Raw genomic sequence first — 20,137 nt, 5'->3', positions numbered from 1 at the left:
TCAAAATATGACTGATTTACTTGCTTCTAATGGGGGCAAAAATAATGTCAATACTTATTTAGGGTATGAAATTGCACTTGTCATACTTGTTTAGGGGTGCATTTTCAGACCTCGTAAATACTTGTTTAGGGTGCTATTTGAAACTTTGTGGCCACGCATGATACCCCCTTGTCAATGACCAGTGCCCCCGGTAGAGAACAGAACTATAATCGGCAAGCTTCTGTAAACTGATAACTTTTATCCCACTAAAAGTAGCACTTAGATAGTCTGCATGCTGTCTACTGAAGCTAATGCTAAGTATGTTTCATATGCTATCAGGAAAGTCTGTATGCTATCTACTGAAGCTATGCCAAGTAGTTCATTCCACACATGCTGTCAACTGAAGATCATAGCAATATTGTAATTTGTTATTAATATGTGATGTGATCAAGCAAAATCAGTTGGAACTTGGAAATATTAAATTTTCTGTTTCTTATAGGATAGTAAAAACATTTACAAATCTGGATTTTGCAGAAAACAGCATTGAAAGTGAACAACCAATTCCAAAGATATGAGCAACTAAAGAGTTTCCAAAGCAACCAGAAACAAAAGGAAATATTTACTTTGTGTGGCTATATCTCAAAATCGATATTTCCGAGTTCCGACTGATTTTGCTTGATCGCATCACATATGTTATTATTTTAACCGATTCTATCTACTTGATTGTTTTGTATTACACAGGTGCTACTGAATATAGTCCATTTTGTTTAGAGGTTAATGACTGTGCATCATTTGTCTTGAGGGTATTGTAAAATAATTTTATTTAAAACATTGTGCTTTGGAATCAAGGAATATCAGGAGCAAAGCACAATGTTTAGATATTTTACAATACCCTCAAAATACCTGATGCAAAGTCATTAACCACATTCTTAAACCATTGCTGTGACGTCAGTCTATTCAATAAACTGTAGATTATTTTCTACGAATCAGCACTTTTCTGCACGAATCTACAGTTAAGTGTGGATTCGTACAGAGAAATGTGGATTCGTACTAAACATGTAATCTACAGTTTATTAAATAGAATTACGGCTGTTTCTAAATTAAGTGATAGGAAAAGGAACATTATCATGAACAAATAAAATAAAATGAACGACATTCAAAAATTATGAAACCATTTTACACTAAAAATACAATGAATACCGTAGTATTTTATTTGTACATGCGCTGATCTTACGTTTTCCAAAATTATATAGCCTACCGAGCTTTTGTATAGGCCTACAAACATGACAAAATTGTATTGTAAAATAACAACGCAAATTTGGCATTTTTAGTGTAACTTGGCCATTACACTTTCATTTGTGTCATAAATCTATTATTCCACCAATATTTGCATAGGCCTATGCAGGGACTGGCATTTGAAATTTTCAGGAGAGCATTAAATAGCTTTTCTGGGCCATCAAGGAGAGCTGTTCGGATCATTTATAATAGAATGTAGGGACAGAATGGTTCACTAAGGAGAGCTAAAACACTCTCCAATATCAGATTTAAGGAGAGCATTAGGAGAGTAATTGCTCTCCTGAAAAGGCAGTCGCTGCCTATATGTTCTGTTTTTTCTACTTATTTTAATTAAAAATTGATCTTTTGTCGGTTTTTTTCTTTTATGTTCTTTTTTTCTTTTTCTTCCTTTTCATTTCAGTCGCTTACATGTTTTTTATTTAGGAAACTTTGCTACATAATACACATTCTGTATCAATGCATTTAGGCCTATTTATTTGTTTATTTATTTGTTTGTTTTGCACATGTTTAGTAATGATAAAAGCCACCGTGAGATCTATTTTCTGTTTAATTTTTATTTGTCTTTCGTGTACAAACTGCATTTTGTTTCAGCTGGTGGTATTTTGGCACGCTTGAATATTTACTTATATCGATCAGTAGGCCTATCCGATAATTAAATATTATAATGTTAGCATGGTTATAGGGACACTCCATTTGAATTCCAGGGGGCTGGAAGTTGAGGTCGAGGCTTTTTTCCCTGTCGGAAGGCGGCGAAGTTTTGTTGTGGTTTCTTTTTTGTTTGTTTGTTTTTTGCTGCTGAAATTCAGGGACAGTAGGTATTATATTCATTCATTCATTCATTCATTCATTTATTATTTTCACTCATCAAATTACAAAAAGCTAGAATACATACAAAATAATAATATAAGTGAGAGTGAAAGAATCACAGGAAAGGCCAAGGAGAGGCCTGAAAATCTGTGATCCCTTGATTGGTTAATTCATCATTTGACATGACAGCAGACTTAATAGTAAAAGGTAAAGGTAAAGGAGACAATCCTGTATAAACAGTGATCGGAGTGCCCATCTCTCTTTCATTGGCGATTGGGCCAGACTCCTCCATGTAATGTTGCTATAGGGGATCGCTACACCTCCTCTACAGCGAGTCTGTTACCTTCCCAGCATTTAAGAATGCCGGTACCCATTTAAACACCTGGGTGGAGAGGAGTAATCGAGATAAAGTGCCTTACTCAAGGGCACAACACGATGGCGTCGCCGGGGCTCGAACCCGCAACCTTCCGATTATGAGTCAGTGCCCGTTCAGCTAGGCCACCGTGCTCCCGTTATTATTATTAATAGGACCAACCAAATAAAAGGAATTCTTCCTCTGTTTACACATTTAAAATGGACATATGCCTATACCTTTGTTCTGCTAAATGTAGAATATTGTTTTAGGTCCTTTTTCCCTTTTCAAAAGACATCTTCAAAACAAATCCCATGAATCAACAATATATCCTTTGAATGATTCCATTGAAAAATTGTAATTATCCAAATTACTATGAATACGGGATGCATTTCAACGAAGATAACAAATAATTTCCATAATTGCATGTTTGTTCCTAAACGAACACTCGATTTACGGAAGAAGAGTTTCATTGCTTTGTATCCTTTCTTCTGAGTATTTTCGATAATTTCCATATGGCAAATGACTGCAAATCATCATGAAGATAGGACATCCTTCATCTTCAATAAAATCGTGTATAGTAATATACAGAACACAGCACAGGTCTAGCTATCTTCAGGTGTAACACTGCAATGATTTTGTTATTGGCCATTTGATATGAACCCATGACTATTATGACCATTTTCCTTGTTATGCAAAATAGAGACCTATAAACGCATCTACTTCAGTACTATACATCAGAAGTGCATGGTATAAAAAACTATTGATTGTCTAATTATGTACGAATCTATAGATATAGAAATTACAGGTGTGAGATACTTTGTAAATGTAATATATCAATAATACGAATCAACAGATAAAGAAATTACAATGGAAAAATGTAATGTTTGCCTTTTCCATTTATTATTACTAGTAACTTACGAATCCACAGTTTTAGAAAATATTAAGTTGTTAGTATAAAGCAATGGTTTAAGTCAGAGAATACACTCAAAACTGTTGATTCTTGAAAATAATATTATTATTCAAGAATCAACAGTTCTTCGTGTATTCTCCTTAACATAACTGCCACTTTTCACTTTGCATCATATTTTCTTCTTTTAAATTTGAAAACAAAATAAAGTTTTAACTTTATCACAAAGTTGTCACAAAGTAGCTTCTCATCAAAAATATGTAGCATCAAAACCATAGCACCTATCAAAAACAACCTTATTGGTGCAAAGTGGGGGCAATGGCTCATCTAAAATTGTAAACTTTGATAAGGTTGCACCAAGTTGATGTATCGTTATGATACACAAAATTTTCATTAGAGATGAGGACTGTACAAGAATACTGCTTGGACTGCTTAAGACTTGCCCCTACTACTGTATGTAGATACCATTTTCCTTCCAGAAAATGTATAATTTTTGATATTATTAGTTCATGACACATGGCCTTATAGTAAACATTTCACTTGAATGAACATATCCCCGATCTTATTTCAAAATACAATGCAAACGCACAACCTTGCATACTTAATGAAAAACACTAGCTAATCACAAGTGAGTTGGATTCTCTTCCTTGTTAGACACATGCAATAATTAATCACACAGTATGCGTGGACAATCATCGCACTGTTGGCAGCTTTGTTCATTCAAATGAAATTTTTACTCTAAGATAAGATGTTTTGTATTTAAGGTTGGTCTGAACCCTGGAATTATGGAAACTTTCGGGCCTCATAACTTCTAAATTGTTAGTCTAAAGTATATAAAAGTATACATATTTAGAATGGCAAAGACTTGATAATTTCATCTGTGAGGTCAAATTGGGCCAAAATGCCATTTTGGCCCAAAATCTAAAAATAACGGTTTTTGGCCCACTTCTTTTCGTGCATCCTAACAACAAAATTCTTAGGCCAAAATTTTTTTTTATCAATTTTAAAAACTAGATCAAAATTTTGACCATCATTTCACCAAAAAGATTTGAAATTTGGGCCAAAATCGGGCTTTTATGATTTTTCTTTGAAAAATCAGCATTTTTGACCATTTTTGGTGGAAATTTCTCAAAGTTGGCCCATGGTTCAGCTATGGTGTGGTAACCGCTCTAGTTACTCCATATTTTTGCCTTTTATTTTGAAAGAAAATGTATAATTTTTGCTATTATTAGTTCACGACACGTGGCCTTTTAAACACAGTGCTTTCTACTGAAGATACACTTCCGGGTTTTGTGGTGCAGTAGCTAGAGCATTGGACTCATGATCGTAAGGTTGTGGGTTCGAACCCCATTCTATATGTTATACAAGGATGCATCTGCTAAAGATATCACTTATCATACAAAACAATATAATTATCTACTGAAGATAACATTTTGATTGTTTTGTATTACACAGATGCCATATACTGAAGATAGCACATAGATTGTTTTGTATTAAACAGGTATTATCTACTGAAGATACCACAGGTGTTAGCTATATAAATAGATTCATCAAGGTTATTGGTAGACAATATGAAAGGTTTCTTTTGAACAAAACCAAAACTTTCACTTGCCATTGACGGTTTCACCTATCATGGTCAGTGACAGCACAATGAATTTTATTGGGGGGAGGCAAAGTGAATTTCAGGGGTGGGCAAAGTGAATTTCAGTAAGAGGGCACAGTGTCGACGCCCCATACGATAAATATAAATTCAATACTCCGTTGGTGAGCGACAGGCGAGTGGTAGTGAGCGACAGGCGAGTGGTATTTCACTGAACGCAAGAAAAGGAGTTCTATCTGATTGGCTAGCAATCGATCGCTTAGGTCGCTCAGTAGTCAACTACAAACTCATGCATTCAATTTGATTGAAATCGATTATTCTATTATTGACGAAGATAAAGAGAGTGATAGTGTGTCAATAATGTACATTGTATTGCACCTGGTTTTACCAGCATTCCTTTATAAAATAATTTTCTCAAAGAGTTGAATATTATCAAAATTTTACAGCGGATTTCAAATGTTTTACATCAAAATTGCAGTTAAACATATCCACAGCAAAATACCGGTCCTCACTAATTAGTTAATTTAATTTCCAGGTAGTTAATTTAAACGAAACCTGTGATTTACGTGACAACAAACAAAATTTTCTTACAATAGAAATATCATATGGGATACTGATATGGTAGGCCGCAACCGCCACAACGTGGAGCTGCTACGCGTAGCTGACTTTTTGCTCCGTGGAGCCAAATTGACATGATGTTAGAGTTTTTCATTACTCGGAGGTAAAACTGACCAATCAAGTACGACTTACTCATTACGTGAAGCGAATTTAGTCATTAAGAATTTGTCAGACGAGCTTCACGTAGTTGCAAGATATCCTCGGTCACGATAGTTATGATTCAAAAAGTAATTTATGAAAAGTACGAACCGACTTATTATTAAGATGGACATGCACTCACAAGAAACTCATACAGTATTGTACACAACTATATAGCTAGGCAGAGTGGTGGTAAACCATGCACACAATTCTGCGATCTGCAGTGTATCGCCGGGAGCTGATTTGTACATCTTGCGCGGCGTGGCCTGCGGAATTCGACCTTCAGCAAACCAGTTCGGATTTACTTTATATACTAGTAGTAGGCCATACATACTGTAGTTACGGTACTGCCCGTTTTCCTATACACAATACTCAGTGCGCTCACCATTGACAAGTGACCTAGTGTATGTTAGAAGTATTATGCCATTGCCTATATGACGTCACTGTGTAAAAAATAACCAGCCAATATTTAAAGTATTCTCTGAAATTCTAGAAAATATAGTTTTGTAACATTTCCTAAATTTTTTGCTAATTTTAGGTGTTTGGAAATATTGGTACTTTTGTGTTTTAGGAAGGATATGTAAACGACAGATAACACCAAAAAATATGAACAAATTATTTCTAAACCGTGTTAAGTCTGCAAACCATTATGCTTCTCATTTTCAAGAACGCTGGTTAACAATAAGCAGACTATTGTCTCATTTCGTAAACAAAAGCCCAGACAGTATTGTTACCTTGCGTTCGCTTTATAATCATTCACCCAACTGAAACTATAATACCAGCTCATTGTTCATTGCACAGGTAAAACAGACACAAGTGCAGTGTGTATTTAACCAGAGAAGATCTGATGTAACATAGTTGAGCTGTTTTCATTGGGTGTTATCTTGGTTTAATAGCTTTTAATGGGGTTTAAGTCCTTCAAAGGTCGTGGTGAATTCTACTGTAGACATGACTGCATCATGATTATTTTAAAGTCAACAACATTCAACAATATGATCACCGTGATAGTATGACAGTATCAGTACCGTGGGTGTCAGTGATCCTGGCCTGACACAGTAGACAAACAAACAAACACGCCACACACATGACACATGCATGCAAGGTAACATTGACTATACACTAATCAAACAATGGTATTGATCCTGTACAACTGTTTGTGATTTATTTACATTCGATTCATTTAAAATCCACATAGTAAACATTAATTTTGGCAAGAGTTTTCTCTCTCTGGAACGATGATGCATCAACTGGCTCAGCGTAATGAAAAGATCTAACATGATTGGTCAATTTAGCTCCATCAAGCGGTTTAAAAGTAAGCTACGCGTAGCAGCTCCACGCCATGGCGGTTACGGCCAGCTATATACTGATCATGCGAAAATCGTAAAACATAGAATAGAAACAGTGTGGCGGCTCTCAAAATCTCAAATTGTATGCATAGCCTGAGTCGCACGACCTATCTCGAACAAAATCACCATGCGTAGTTGTTGAAAAACGTGAGGATTCATCGTACTACCACGGCAATTTTTGACACGAAGATATAGGGATGATGACGGTGTGAGGGTGGGCAAAATTAACAAATTTTGTGCAAAATAGCTGCAAAAAGTGGAAAGTGGAAATGTTCTCCGCCACTGATCATGATCGATGGGCATCATCAAAATGATGATTGGTGATTCCTCCAGTTGGATGTATCCTGACTGAAGGTGGTGTCTTATAAGGCAGGAGTGGATCATGCACATGACTTATGAAGTGGGTCCCTTGTCTTTGTTCATGACATTGGGTCCTTGTCTTCTGATCAAAATTGATTCTTGACGGTTTCACCTATCATGGTCAGTGACAGCACAATTAATTTTATTGGGGGAGTGAATTTCAGGGGTGGGCAAAGTGAATTTCAGTAAGAGGGGTGGGCAAAATCAACAAATTTTGTGCAAAATAGCTGAAAAAAGTGGAAATGTTCTAATTTTGGATGTATCCTGACTGAAGATGGTGTCTTATTACTATTAGTTAGGAGTGGATCATTCACATGACTTATAAAAGTGGATCCCCTTGTCTTTGTTCATGACATTGGGAATTTTGACCTTTGACCTTTATTAACTCTGTAGCGCCATCAAAATCCAAAAAAGTTTTTGCTGGAAAATGAAACTTACCATGGAGGTCTGTAATTACAAACTTGTTTGGACTTGGGATCTCGATGGCGTGGCCCATTATGATGCTGAAGTTTGCCTGAGGGCGCTTTTCATCAAAACATTGGATTTGCTGTTTTATGTACCATCAAGAACTTTTTTCTTGGTTTTTGTGATGTAACCATTTGGTACTTCAAAAAAAATGCAAAACGCAGGTTGGGATGATGATGTTATGCCCCTCCAAAGTTTGCCATTTGTAAACTAGGCTCACAGAGGCCGAAATTTCAAGTGTTTTTTTTTTCAGCTGAATGAAGGCGCATGTGAGTTGTTGGTGTTAATATGTACCAATATAATTTTTAGAAAATTTTTATTATTTTTGTATCGCAGTTGGGTACATAATAAGGAAGACTGGCTCTTAAATTACAAATCGTGTGCAAAAGGTTACTATTTTCAATGAGCTATGACTTTGCTAAAGAGTGCTTACAAATTAACAGTAGCACATAGTTTGATTTGTATTTCAAATATGGTCATTTTCACGGTAAAGGGTGTAACTTTTGATTTTTAGGGTCAAAATTTCAAACCACTTAAATATGTTTCTGTTTACTGTAATCATGCATAGAAGCAACTTAAATTCCAGTAAAATAGTGTTTCAAGGCTTAAACCTTTTGATTTCTGATAAAAAATTGGACATTTCCATAACATTTTGGTTAAAATCTAAGAAAAAATGTATTTTACATAAGCTCAGAAAATTATGACATGAAAGCTGGAATACATGTGAAATCCCATTCCAAAGTAAGTCAACAGATATAAGTTAAATTTTATACCATGTTTTGCTATGTTTGTAATTGCAATTTTGAAAATTTTTAACATCAAGGGTCATTTGCAATGGAAATTTCCCAACCTTAAACATATTTTTTAAGTTTTAATTGGGTTCCTAAAATAATTTAAATGTCTAACTTCATGTACAAATACTACTTGATGAAAGGAACCTCCCAGCCAAGTTTCACAGAAATTGGAGTTATTTTTAGAATTGGCAATTCAAGCGATTTGTGTTTGGAGGCTTCAGTTAACAACACAGGTGATCATAAAAGTAAAATATTTGGCTAACTACTACAAGTTGACATGAAAAATAGGTAAAAAATATCACAATTACCAATTTTCATGCTTTGCTTCTAAGTATTGAATTTCAGTTGTGACAAAAAATTAAATTATCACAGCAAGTCATTTTTTTTGTTTCGGAGGCTTCATGTTTACAATGGTTAAACATGGCAGAAGTAGTTTTTTTTGAAAACAACACTGTTGGGATCATCTAAGCTGTTATTTTCTTGTGTGTATTGAATCAATGATTCTATGCGGCAGATATTGCAGATTTATAACATGATAATTTTTTCACCCATTTGTTAAGTATGGTGTTATTTGCATGTGAAGCCTCCAAAGCGGGCTTTCTTGGATATCAGTATATTTTTCAAGCATTAACCATAATATCAATTTTTTTTTAAATTTATGACATTCTGCACATATCATGCAACAATTACAATGCAGATATCAATATGGAACATACCAATTTAGATATGCATAGATGATAATTAAGTTTACTGTTGTTTCGGAGGCTTCATTTGTTTCGGAGGCTTCAATTGTTAACGGAAAGTTTGTATTGGGTCCCATTTTCAAACGGTGATATATATCTCCATGATTTAAAAACAAGTGACTTGAGGATCTACTTTGCTACATTTTGATAAATAGATTGGATGAGCTCTTTTATTTATATTTGCCCAAGCTTGCTGAACAGTTTGTTTCGGAGGATACAAAAAAGTTAACGGAAAATCGGCTCTTTGAAGTCAAGATTTTATAAAAATTTTAAAAGCTTGCAAATCAACTAATTTTTGTTACCCATTTCAAGTTAAGATATCAACTGTTATGAATCAAGAAGAAGTGAAGAAATAACCAAGAATTATGAACCAAAGCTATACCCACAAAGTTTGTTAACAATTGTTAACGGAAAATGAAACCTCCGAAGCGACAAATATCGAAGTCCGGTTCTCAAAAATACAGGGCTGTTCACAATTAAATCTAATGTGGCAGTGTTTACTGAACATATGACCGTACTTTCAGGATAAGAAAATTATCCATGAACTAACTGAAGAAAACACAGGGTTTTACAAAAATGTTACTGTTTTTTACAGTTTTTCAATATGGCAATATTAGGTACATTTAAGCCTGCTAAAACTGAACGCAGTAACTCCCGAAGATGATTATGCTACCCAAGGTAGCTGCTAACTAGATGACTTATGTGGCCAAAAATCATGGAATTCTGTGGCTTTATTAGAAAACTACGGATCAAAATGTTAAAAATCCAAAGTTACACCCTTTACCGTGAAAATGACCATATGCTATCTACTAAAGCAGGCTTTGAGTTTTAAGGAGTGCGAGTGTGATCACACTCCACAACACTCCTTAAATGATCATAAGGAGTGTGATTTATCACACTCCTTAATCTTTAAGCTTAACACTCATAATTCACAAACTAAAAGCCTGCTAAAGGTAACACTTGGATCGTTTTGCATGCCATAATGGTGCTGTCTACTAAAGATAGCACTTTGATTGTTTTGTATACATGTGCTATCTTCAGTAGATACAAGGGTATTATGTGCTTGGGTGTTAAGCCCTTGAGACCAAGGTAGTGGATGGCACTGCGGATTGACTGAATTTCCCCGTTTTTACCTTCAATTTTCATGATTTTTTTTTCAATTCTCAGAAACCGCTAACTGTCAATGGCCCATGGTTCAGCTATGGTGTGGTAACCGCTCTAGTTACTCCATATTTTTGCCTTTTATTTTGAAAGAAAATGTATAATTTTTGCTATTATTAGTTCACGACACATGGCCTTTTGTAAACATTTCACTTGAAATGAACATATCCCCGATCAGATTTTAAAATCATAACTTAGATTGTCGTTTTGTATTACATGCATGCTATCTACTGAAGATAGCACATAGTTTGTTTTGTATTTTACACATGTTATCTACTGAAGATTAGTTTTTCCTTCATTTTTGACCATTTTTGTCAATCTTTGCCCCCTTAAAAGTTGGCTCCACCTTGCCCCCTATTTGCATACCCTGTGAAAAAGTGCTTGCTACGCCACTGCTGGTTTGTCACTAGCACTTAATATTAGCATCTAAATTGTTTTGTGTGAAACCCATGCAATCTACTACTGAAGATATCACTTACATTGTTTTATATTACACATGTGCTATATACTGAAGATAGCACGTGCCAGGTAGATTTTGTATTACACTCATGCTTACTACTGAAGATAGCACGTACCAGGTAGATTTTGTATTACACACATGCTTACTACTGAAGATCATAACTTAGATTGTTGTTTTGTATTACATGCATGCTATCTTTTTTTGATTGATTGATTGATTGATATCTACTAAAGAGAGCACTTTGATTGTTTTGTATTCATGTGCTATGAGGGGCAATTGATGTTAAAGTAGAAATGATGAGCTATACAGTTGTAACTGATTTTCTTTGCAGTTCACTGAATGATTAAATAGAAAGTTTGAAGTAATTATTTTTTTTAGTTTTTCTGTTGGAGACAATTGAACCTTGGCAGTCAGCTGTTTCTAAGAATTGTCAATTTAGACCCTGTGGGGATGGTGGCTGGCTTTCCTGGGCAGGGATCGTATTCAGTCTCTCCTTTCCACATTTGAACTCGACAGCCCACTTCATGCTGTCTGAAGAGAAACCCCAAGTGTGGTCACTACGTCTTAGTGGACCTGCTTGGGTGTTGAGCCCTTGAGATCGAGGTAGTGGATGACACTGTGGATTGGCTGATTTTTCCCCCAGTTTTTTCCTTCAATTTTCATGGGTTTTTTTTTGCAATTCTCAGAAACCACTGTCAATGGCCCATGGTTCAGCTATGGTGTGGTAACCGCTCTAGTTACTCCATATATTTTGCCTTTTATCTCAATTTCAAATTTGCTGTGTTTGGCCTCCATGGACCAGTTCGTATCACAATTTAAGATGTTCTATAGTGTGCCTTTAAGTGCCCAAGCAGGTTTGCCTGCCTTTTTACAGGTCTACTGATATTTTTTACTGGATGAATTAAATATAACAATTCAATATTACTGTAGGGGTGTATGTGTGTATGTATGTATGTCATTATGTAGGCCTACATAGAAAACCGGACTTAAACACATCCTTGATGAACAATTGAAAAAGGCATATATAGTTGAATTTCAAAGCCATTGCTAAGTATTTGAGCATCAGTGCTGCCATTGGCTCAAAATTTGTGTGGCAAATGCATGTCTGTGCCAGTGGTGTAGCGTGGGCCATCACATGGGGAGGGGGGCACCGACCATGATTGGGGGGCACCAGATCTAATTGGGGGGCACAAGTCGTTTTTCAGCAATTTTCCTATGGGATTTTTAAAAATTTCAGATTGATATGGGGGGGGGGGGGCATGTGCCCCTATGACGCTACACCACTGGTCTGTGCGGTCCATGCACAGAGCTAGTTTTCGCTCTTCTGGTTGCCATTTGCTTGGCTATGGGTTTGCCATGGTTTGGATTTTTGCTTTTCATGTGCTTTCCATGGTTTCTCACTTTTTGCTTGTAATTAGATTTTGAATTTGCTGCCTGCTCTGTGAGCTTTATGTGGCGTTCTCTGTAGTTTGTATACAGTGTGGTCCAAAAAGAACTTTACCCAATTTGAAAGCTTAATTTCTCAGAATTCAGAGAAGTCATTCCCAATATTGTTACATATGTGATTGGACACTCCGAATCAGCCGTAAACTTTTATTTCGTGTTTAGAAAATATATATCACAAGCTTTAAAATGGTATATCATTTGACTTCAAACGATTTCCAGAAGCAAGGTTATGGTGTGTTGAACTCTGCTCCTTCAACAAAATGGTACTTTTTTCGGTTCTACATGTATCTCTTTTTCCACATTGCAAGTAATTAAGTCATAATTGGCGGTCATTTCAAATCATCCCCAAGTCAACAAGCTTCGGGAATATCCTATCATTGTTAATTGTTGGTTATTCATACCCAGACAACATACAATGTAATTGTAACTCACCACATAAACAGGATTTAGCCAAAGCAAATAAAGACTCTATTTAATGATTCTATATGTAGAAGATTATTATCCTCTTCAGCAATAGGATTATTGATTGGTTTAAACGCTATCAAATGAGAAACATGTCGCTACCTATTGAGACACCTATGTATCTCAGAATACAATTTGCAGAGTTTACGGCTCATTAAGTAGTGTCCACTCACATATTTTAAATATATATCTGTCTAAAAATGGGTGAAAATCACTTTGTCCACACGCAATAAATCAATGGGATGTATCGATTACTATCTGCATTGCATTAGGCATAATGGGTAAACACCCTCGCCTTGTCATTCAAAAAAAGTAATTTTGTTTAAGTTTATATGCAGGAATGAATTACAATCCAAGATTTTAATCCTTACTATTCATGCTAGATACAATAGTGTACCCGAACTTCAATTCCGTGATTGACAAAGAATTATGAAATTAACAAATCAATCACAATTTATTTTTAAATAACTTTTTCATCAAATACTCTCAAAAGATTTTCATAAAAATATGCAAAAACAGTAGTTCTATTATAAAAAAAAAAAAATTCACATCTATTCAACAAAAATAATAGTTACTAATAGTAAAAGTACTTCTTATGATAGGTTTGGGTGGGATTCTAACAAGTCAAAAAAAATCTGTTATTAAAGGAGGATTTTGTGATCCTAGCATCCTCTTTTTATGACATGTTTCAGTACATATCCACGAAAAAAGCCTATTCCCAAAATTTCAGTTGATTCGATTTTTGCGTTTGAAGTTATGCATGATTATGTGTATTACACTGCTCCATAGACAATGCGTTGTTCGTTCTGGTGCACCAGAACGAAATTCAAATTTCACGATATCTTAGCTAAACAAATTAATCTGCGAGAGATATTTTGTACATAAACATGTAGCCAGAGGTTTTCAGTGATATAAAAATCTCAACTTTTTTTGATTAATTTTTTGGGATGAGGCTGTGGATCACGAAATGCCCCTTTAAGTATATTTCTGCCAAAAAATAATTTCTTGTATTGTAAATTGCCATATCTTGACACCTTGAAATCCTGTCTAGAAATCCACAGTCACAAAATGCAATCAAATTGTGAGGATTAATATCTTGGATTATAAAAATTCTCTCATGCATGTAAAATTTTGAATGACAAGCCGAGGGTGTTTACCAATATGCAATGCCTAGGGTATCCCTGTTGGTAATCAGATACATCCCATTGAATTTCGGGTGGACAAGGTGATTTTCGACTCTGACATAAAACTGCTGCCATTTCATTACTTTGGCGTCTTTTTCTCATTTTTCCACCACATATTCTTAAAAAGATATATTTTTAAAATATGTAACACTTTTGAGAATAGCTGCTAAAAACTTCGTGAACTGACCTTTCAAATTGGGTAAAGTTCTTTTTGGACCACCCTGTATAATTGCAGTTATAATCTAATAAAATACTTGAAATACTAAAGTATGTATGTATATCTGTTCTAATGTGTTTCCTAGTGTAAATTATAGTTACTAAATATGTACTTATTTTTTACACATGATTAGGCTACTTGTTACAAAGCCTAATGTTTACAAATAAGGAAAGGAAATAAATAAAGTATGAAGAGATTTGCTTATTTTGGGTTTTGATGATGATGATAAAACATTTGTCTGAAGTTAAAATTATGAAGATGATGTTTTGGCAAAATCTGTACAGAATTCTTATCATCTAATAGCATTTCAGTATTTCAGCTTGATTTTAATGTGCCTTGAATATAAGTAGATCAAAGCAAAAGAATGTGTCCAGTGCTTTATTTCATTAACCATAATTATATTTACTAGCTCTGAAGACCCTCATTTTTGAGTTATTGGGACATTTTTAGTTCCCAGGACCCTACTTTTTGTCTAGAAGATCAGTTCCTTAGACAGCAGCGACTTGCTATGATCCTCCTATCAAAGCTTATCAATGTGTGCATCCAACTATACATGGATCAAACACGGAACTTTTTACCCGGAGGTCACTCCCATTGTGGCCTGTACACCATCGCGATAATGAAAGCAGCGTAAAAGAATTAGTTTTTTTAGGTGGGTAGGCACGATCTGTGCAGCGATTGCGTTTAGGGTGTTAAAAACATGAAAAATTGGAAAAAAGGGTAGCAAAATTGCAATTTCTAAATACGCGGAAATGAAATTTAGGGTATGAAATTTGATGTTAGGAATGAAATCCTTGTTTAGGGTGTCGTTTTGGCCAAGGGTTAAATCCTTGTTTAGGGTGCTTTTCAAAAGTTGATTATCGCGGATGGTGTACAGGCCACAATGGGAGTGACCCCCCCCCCCCAGGGCTTTTTACACATAAAATCCATACGTTGGACCATTTTTAGTGGTGAAGCCAGCTCAAGCAGTACCTGTGTCCTTCAGTTCATTCTTATCGCTTTGAAAATACTGCACATATTTTGAGATATTTTTTGAGATCCCAGTTTGTAAATGTTAATGTTTTTGATATACTGTAAGTGCAGCGAGCAGGAAATTTTGCATGTTTAAAGGTTTCCATACTATTTTCATAAGCTTTTTATTCAAATGGCACCCATAAGTGTGTTCCATATTATTACATACTAGACCACAAACCCTAGCAGGGCATGTTGGTGTTTTGGAGGTATCTGACCCCAGCAAAATGTTCCAAAATATTACCCTGGTCATGAGGTTTGTTGTCACAGTTTGAGCCATGTGCTATATACAGATCTCCTGAAAAGGCAATTCTAAAATTTGGCCCAGATGACCTTTGATCTGACCCTGCAAAATGTTCCAAAATGTATCCCTGGTCATGAGGTTTGTTGTCACCGAGTTTGAGCCCTACCTGACCTTTAACCTTGGATGACATTTGCAGTTTCATACTCCAGAAGTGTGAGGGATTATTTTGCGCAAGTTACAGCCTGATCGGAGCAACTTGAATTTTGTCCTGACCTTTTGACCTCGGATGACCTTTGCGGTTTCATACTCCCCAAGTGTCAGGGATCACTTTCCGCCAGTTAGCAGCCCAATTACCTCCGATGACCTTTTGCGGTTTCATACTCCCCAAGTATCAGGTATCAATTTTCTCAAGTTACAGCCCAATCGGAGCAGACCTTATCTTTGACCTTGGATACTCCCCAAGTGTCAGGGATCACCCCCGGCCCCACCCCCGAGTTAAGGCTGATAGGAGCTACATAAAATTTGACCTGATATTTGACCTCAGATGACCTTTGCAGTTTCCCCAAGTGTTGGGGTCATTTTACCTGAGTTACAGGTCGATCGGACAACTATAAATTTAACCTGACCTTTGACCTCGGATGATCTTTGCAGTTCCCCAAAGTTACAGCCCAATCTGAGCAACTTTAAATTTGATTTGACTTGGACAACCTAACAAATGCAAACTTGCTCTGGCTTGGACCAAGTCGCACCTACCCACCAAGTTTGAGGGAAGTTTTTCAGGAATTTCCAAAAATAGGGTTGGTATTCTTTTGCACAGTAAATAGAAAAATTAGGGTTGGTTGGTTGAGGGCAAGCCTCCAAGCTAGCTAATCTGATTATGTGCCCAAGAATAAGAGTGTGTTTGTTCGGGGTTTGTTCTTCTGGATTTTACCTGATTTCAGGATTTTTTTTTATGGCCAAAATTTACACAATTGTTCTGATGGATTTTCAGCCCATTTTGGGGTATTTTAGCCCAATTTCACACTGTTTTTCTAGTACTTTCAGGATATTTCACGAGCTTTCAATCACACCCTGGACATGGCATATACCACAGTAGTAATATTATGGCAAACATAGCATGTTAGTCAATTTAGAAAAAAGTAAGGATGAATTAGATATTTCTCAGTTATTTAAATCATTGAATTTGAAAGACATGACCTCTAAATGAGTACTCATATCCCATATGCATGTTCATAGAACAATCAAGTTACTTTATTATATAATGTAGAGTAAAATACAGACAATGATCTTATTTAGACCTTACATACAAGAAGTGGATATGCCTACTTGCTTATGCAGCGTGGAGAAGTTGGCTCGAGATTAGAAATTAAACATTCATGCAATTGAATAATTCAATACGTTGAATAAAAAATTTTGAAATTAAGCTATTTTGATTAATTTTGACCTAAAACAACTCATTTTGTACAGTCAGTCTTCTACAATTTTTGACACTACTTGATTTTGGACATCCAAAATATTCAAAATTTTGCATCTTTGTTATTTGCCCAAATTTTGACCTAAAACAACTCTTATGTATAGTTGAAGTCTTCTACAATCTTTTGGCACCATTTATGGGCATTCAAAAAATTAAAAAATTTTGTAGCTTCGTTATTTGGCCAAATTTTGCCCTAAAAACAACTCTTATGTATAATTTAATCTACTACAATCTTTTGACACCATTTTTGGTCATTCAAAAAATTTGGCCAAAAATTTCAAAATTTTGTATCTTCGTTATTTGGCCAAATTTCGACCTCAAAAATTTTTGAATGTCCAACAATGGTGTCAAAATACTCTACTTCACCGATACATAAAATTGGTTATTGAATTAGAAATTCTTCCAAATAACAAAGTTCAAAAATTTTGAAATTTTTGGCTAAAATTATTGAATGTCCAAAATGTTTAAAAATACTCGAGAACACTTGCGGATACATAAAAGTGGGATATAGATTAGAAATTCACCCAAATAACGAAGTTCAAAAATATTGAAATTTCTGGCTAAAATTTTTCAATGCCCCAAAAATGTGTAAAAATATACTCGAGAACACTTGACCGATATAAAAGTGGGATATGGCCGTGTGTCCTGAACTCGCCACCCTTAGCGTTACATGACAAATATTATGAATTTTTACACCAACCGTGTTTCTAATTAGATTATCTCGACAATCATCAACCCTAAACTAGCAAAAGTATACATTTTTGGAAAGCTGAAGGCATCAGCAATTCCAATATATACATTTCAACTCATTATACAGGGTGACCTGCAAGTTATACAGGGTGGAATAAAAAAAATTGACAACAAATGGGTCACTCAATGCATTGCTTATTACCAAATTACAGTAATAAACTGGAAGTAAACAACATTCATATGGTTAGAGGAAATGGAGAGCCAACTGACTTGGAAGAAACCAAAATCACAGCTGTTTGGTAATCTCGAATATAGGGTGTCCCAAAGTATGTTAGATTTTTTTACAATTCAACATATTTTGAACCTAAACATTTTCCCCTAACCCATACAGAAAAAATATGTCCACATATTTAGATTCCTCGTCAAATTTCCCTTCAGAAAATCTATACTTTGACTATGATAGGATAAGTAATTAAAATTTTACAGTAACTTTCAGATTTTGAAGACATCTGCATTACTTACTACAGTGTTTAATATGACAACGGGTAGTTTTGTATGGAAAAGTTTGTATTTTCTACACTAAACCAATCATAAATGATTAAAACAACTAGTAGAATTGTTTAGCTGTAAGGCCGTGAGTCGTTTAGATGCTAAATAGAGTCCAAATCCAATTTACAGCCTTTACAGAAGCAGATTATGAGTAAAATACCAATCCCATAGAGTTTGTGTGTACCACATCCCCACCACCACATCCCCACCACCGCCACCCTGCCCATTCTGAATTCTATGAAGCACAGTGTCAGTATTAAAAAAGTTCAAGTATTTCTTTTTACAGGGTTGAAAGTACATTTTATTCAGCAATAAAATGAGACCACAAGCATGACAATAACTTCTTGCTTGACAGAGATATCATCATTTGTTTTGAGTCGACTTTGGCAAAATGTAACGTCGCCACCTTTTTTTTGGTGGCGAGCTCAGACACTACGACCATATATAGGTGAAATTCACCCAAAATAACAAAGTTCAAATTTTTGACATTTTTGGCCAAAATTTTTAATATCCAAAAATAGTGTCAAATACTCCAGAACACTTGATCGATACATGAAGGTGGTTATTAGGTCGTAATTCGCACAAATAACGAAGTACAAAAATTTTGGAATTTTTGGCTCAAATATTTGAATGTTCAAAAATAGTGTCAAAATACTCCAGAAGACTTGATCGATACATAAAAAGTGGTTTTAGGTCGAAATTAGCCCAAATAATCTAAGTTCAAAATTTTGAAATTTTTGGCTAAAATTTTGAATGTCCAAAATGGTGTCAAAATACTCTAGAACACTTGATCGATACATGAAAGTTGTTATTAGGTTGGAATTCTACCAAATAACACAGTTCAAGAATTTTGAAATTTTGGCTAAAATTTTGTATCTTAGTTATTTGGCCAAATTTTGCCCTAAAACAACTCTTATGACACCATTTTTAGGCATTCAAAAAATGTGGCCAAAAATTTCAAAATTTTGTATCTTAGTTATTTGGCCAAATTTCGAAGCCTCAAAATTTTTGAATGTCCAAAATGGTGTCAAAATACTCTAAAACACTTGATCGATACAAAAAAAGTGGGATATAGGTCAGAAATTCACCCAAATGACAAGTTCAAAAATTTTGAAATTTTGAATGTCCAAAATGTGTAAAAATATACTCAAGAACACTTGACCGATACATAAAAGTGGGATATAGGTCAAAATTCACCCAAAATAACTGAATTTCAAATTTGTGACATTTTTGGCTAAAATTTTTGAATATCAAAAATAATGTCACAATACCCCAGAACACTTGATCGATACATGAAAGTGGTTATTAGGTCGGAAATTCAGCCCAAATAACGAAGTTCAAAATGTTGATATTTTTGGGCCAAAATTTCAGCCCAAAGTAAACAGTATTTTAAAGGTGGGTAACCTGATTGAAAATCTCATCCTCCACTTAACCTCATCCAAATACTGATTTTGGTATCAGATGAAAGCTCATATTTTTTCATAAACATATTGAAATTTGGTGTATTTCTGAAGAAATTATCAAAAAACTGGCGAATTAGTCTCCACTATGGTATACCATATAGTTGCGACTAATTAGGCAGTTTTTGATGATATCTTCGGAAATACACTGAGTTGAAACTTCTAATTTCAATATGTTTATGAGAAAAATAGAGGCCTTTCACTTGAAATCACTATGATATATTACATGATGATAATCATTAATAAAAACACTGTAGACTACCAATATCACACTGTATAAATGTCGGTAATTCCATTAGGAATTAGTCACATTTACAAAAAACATTTACATTTTCTTTTTGCATGAGTGCTTGAAAGGGATGACATTATAA

Source organism: Amphiura filiformis, chromosome 8 (assembly GCF_039555335.1).
Source record: "Amphiura filiformis chromosome 8, Afil_fr2py, whole genome shotgun sequence".
In the NCBI taxonomy this organism is placed as follows: domain Eukaryota; kingdom Metazoa; phylum Echinodermata; class Ophiuroidea; order Amphilepidida; family Amphiuridae; genus Amphiura; species Amphiura filiformis.
The sequence above is the reverse complement of the archived record's forward strand: the minus strand, read 5'-3'. Positions refer to the sequence as shown.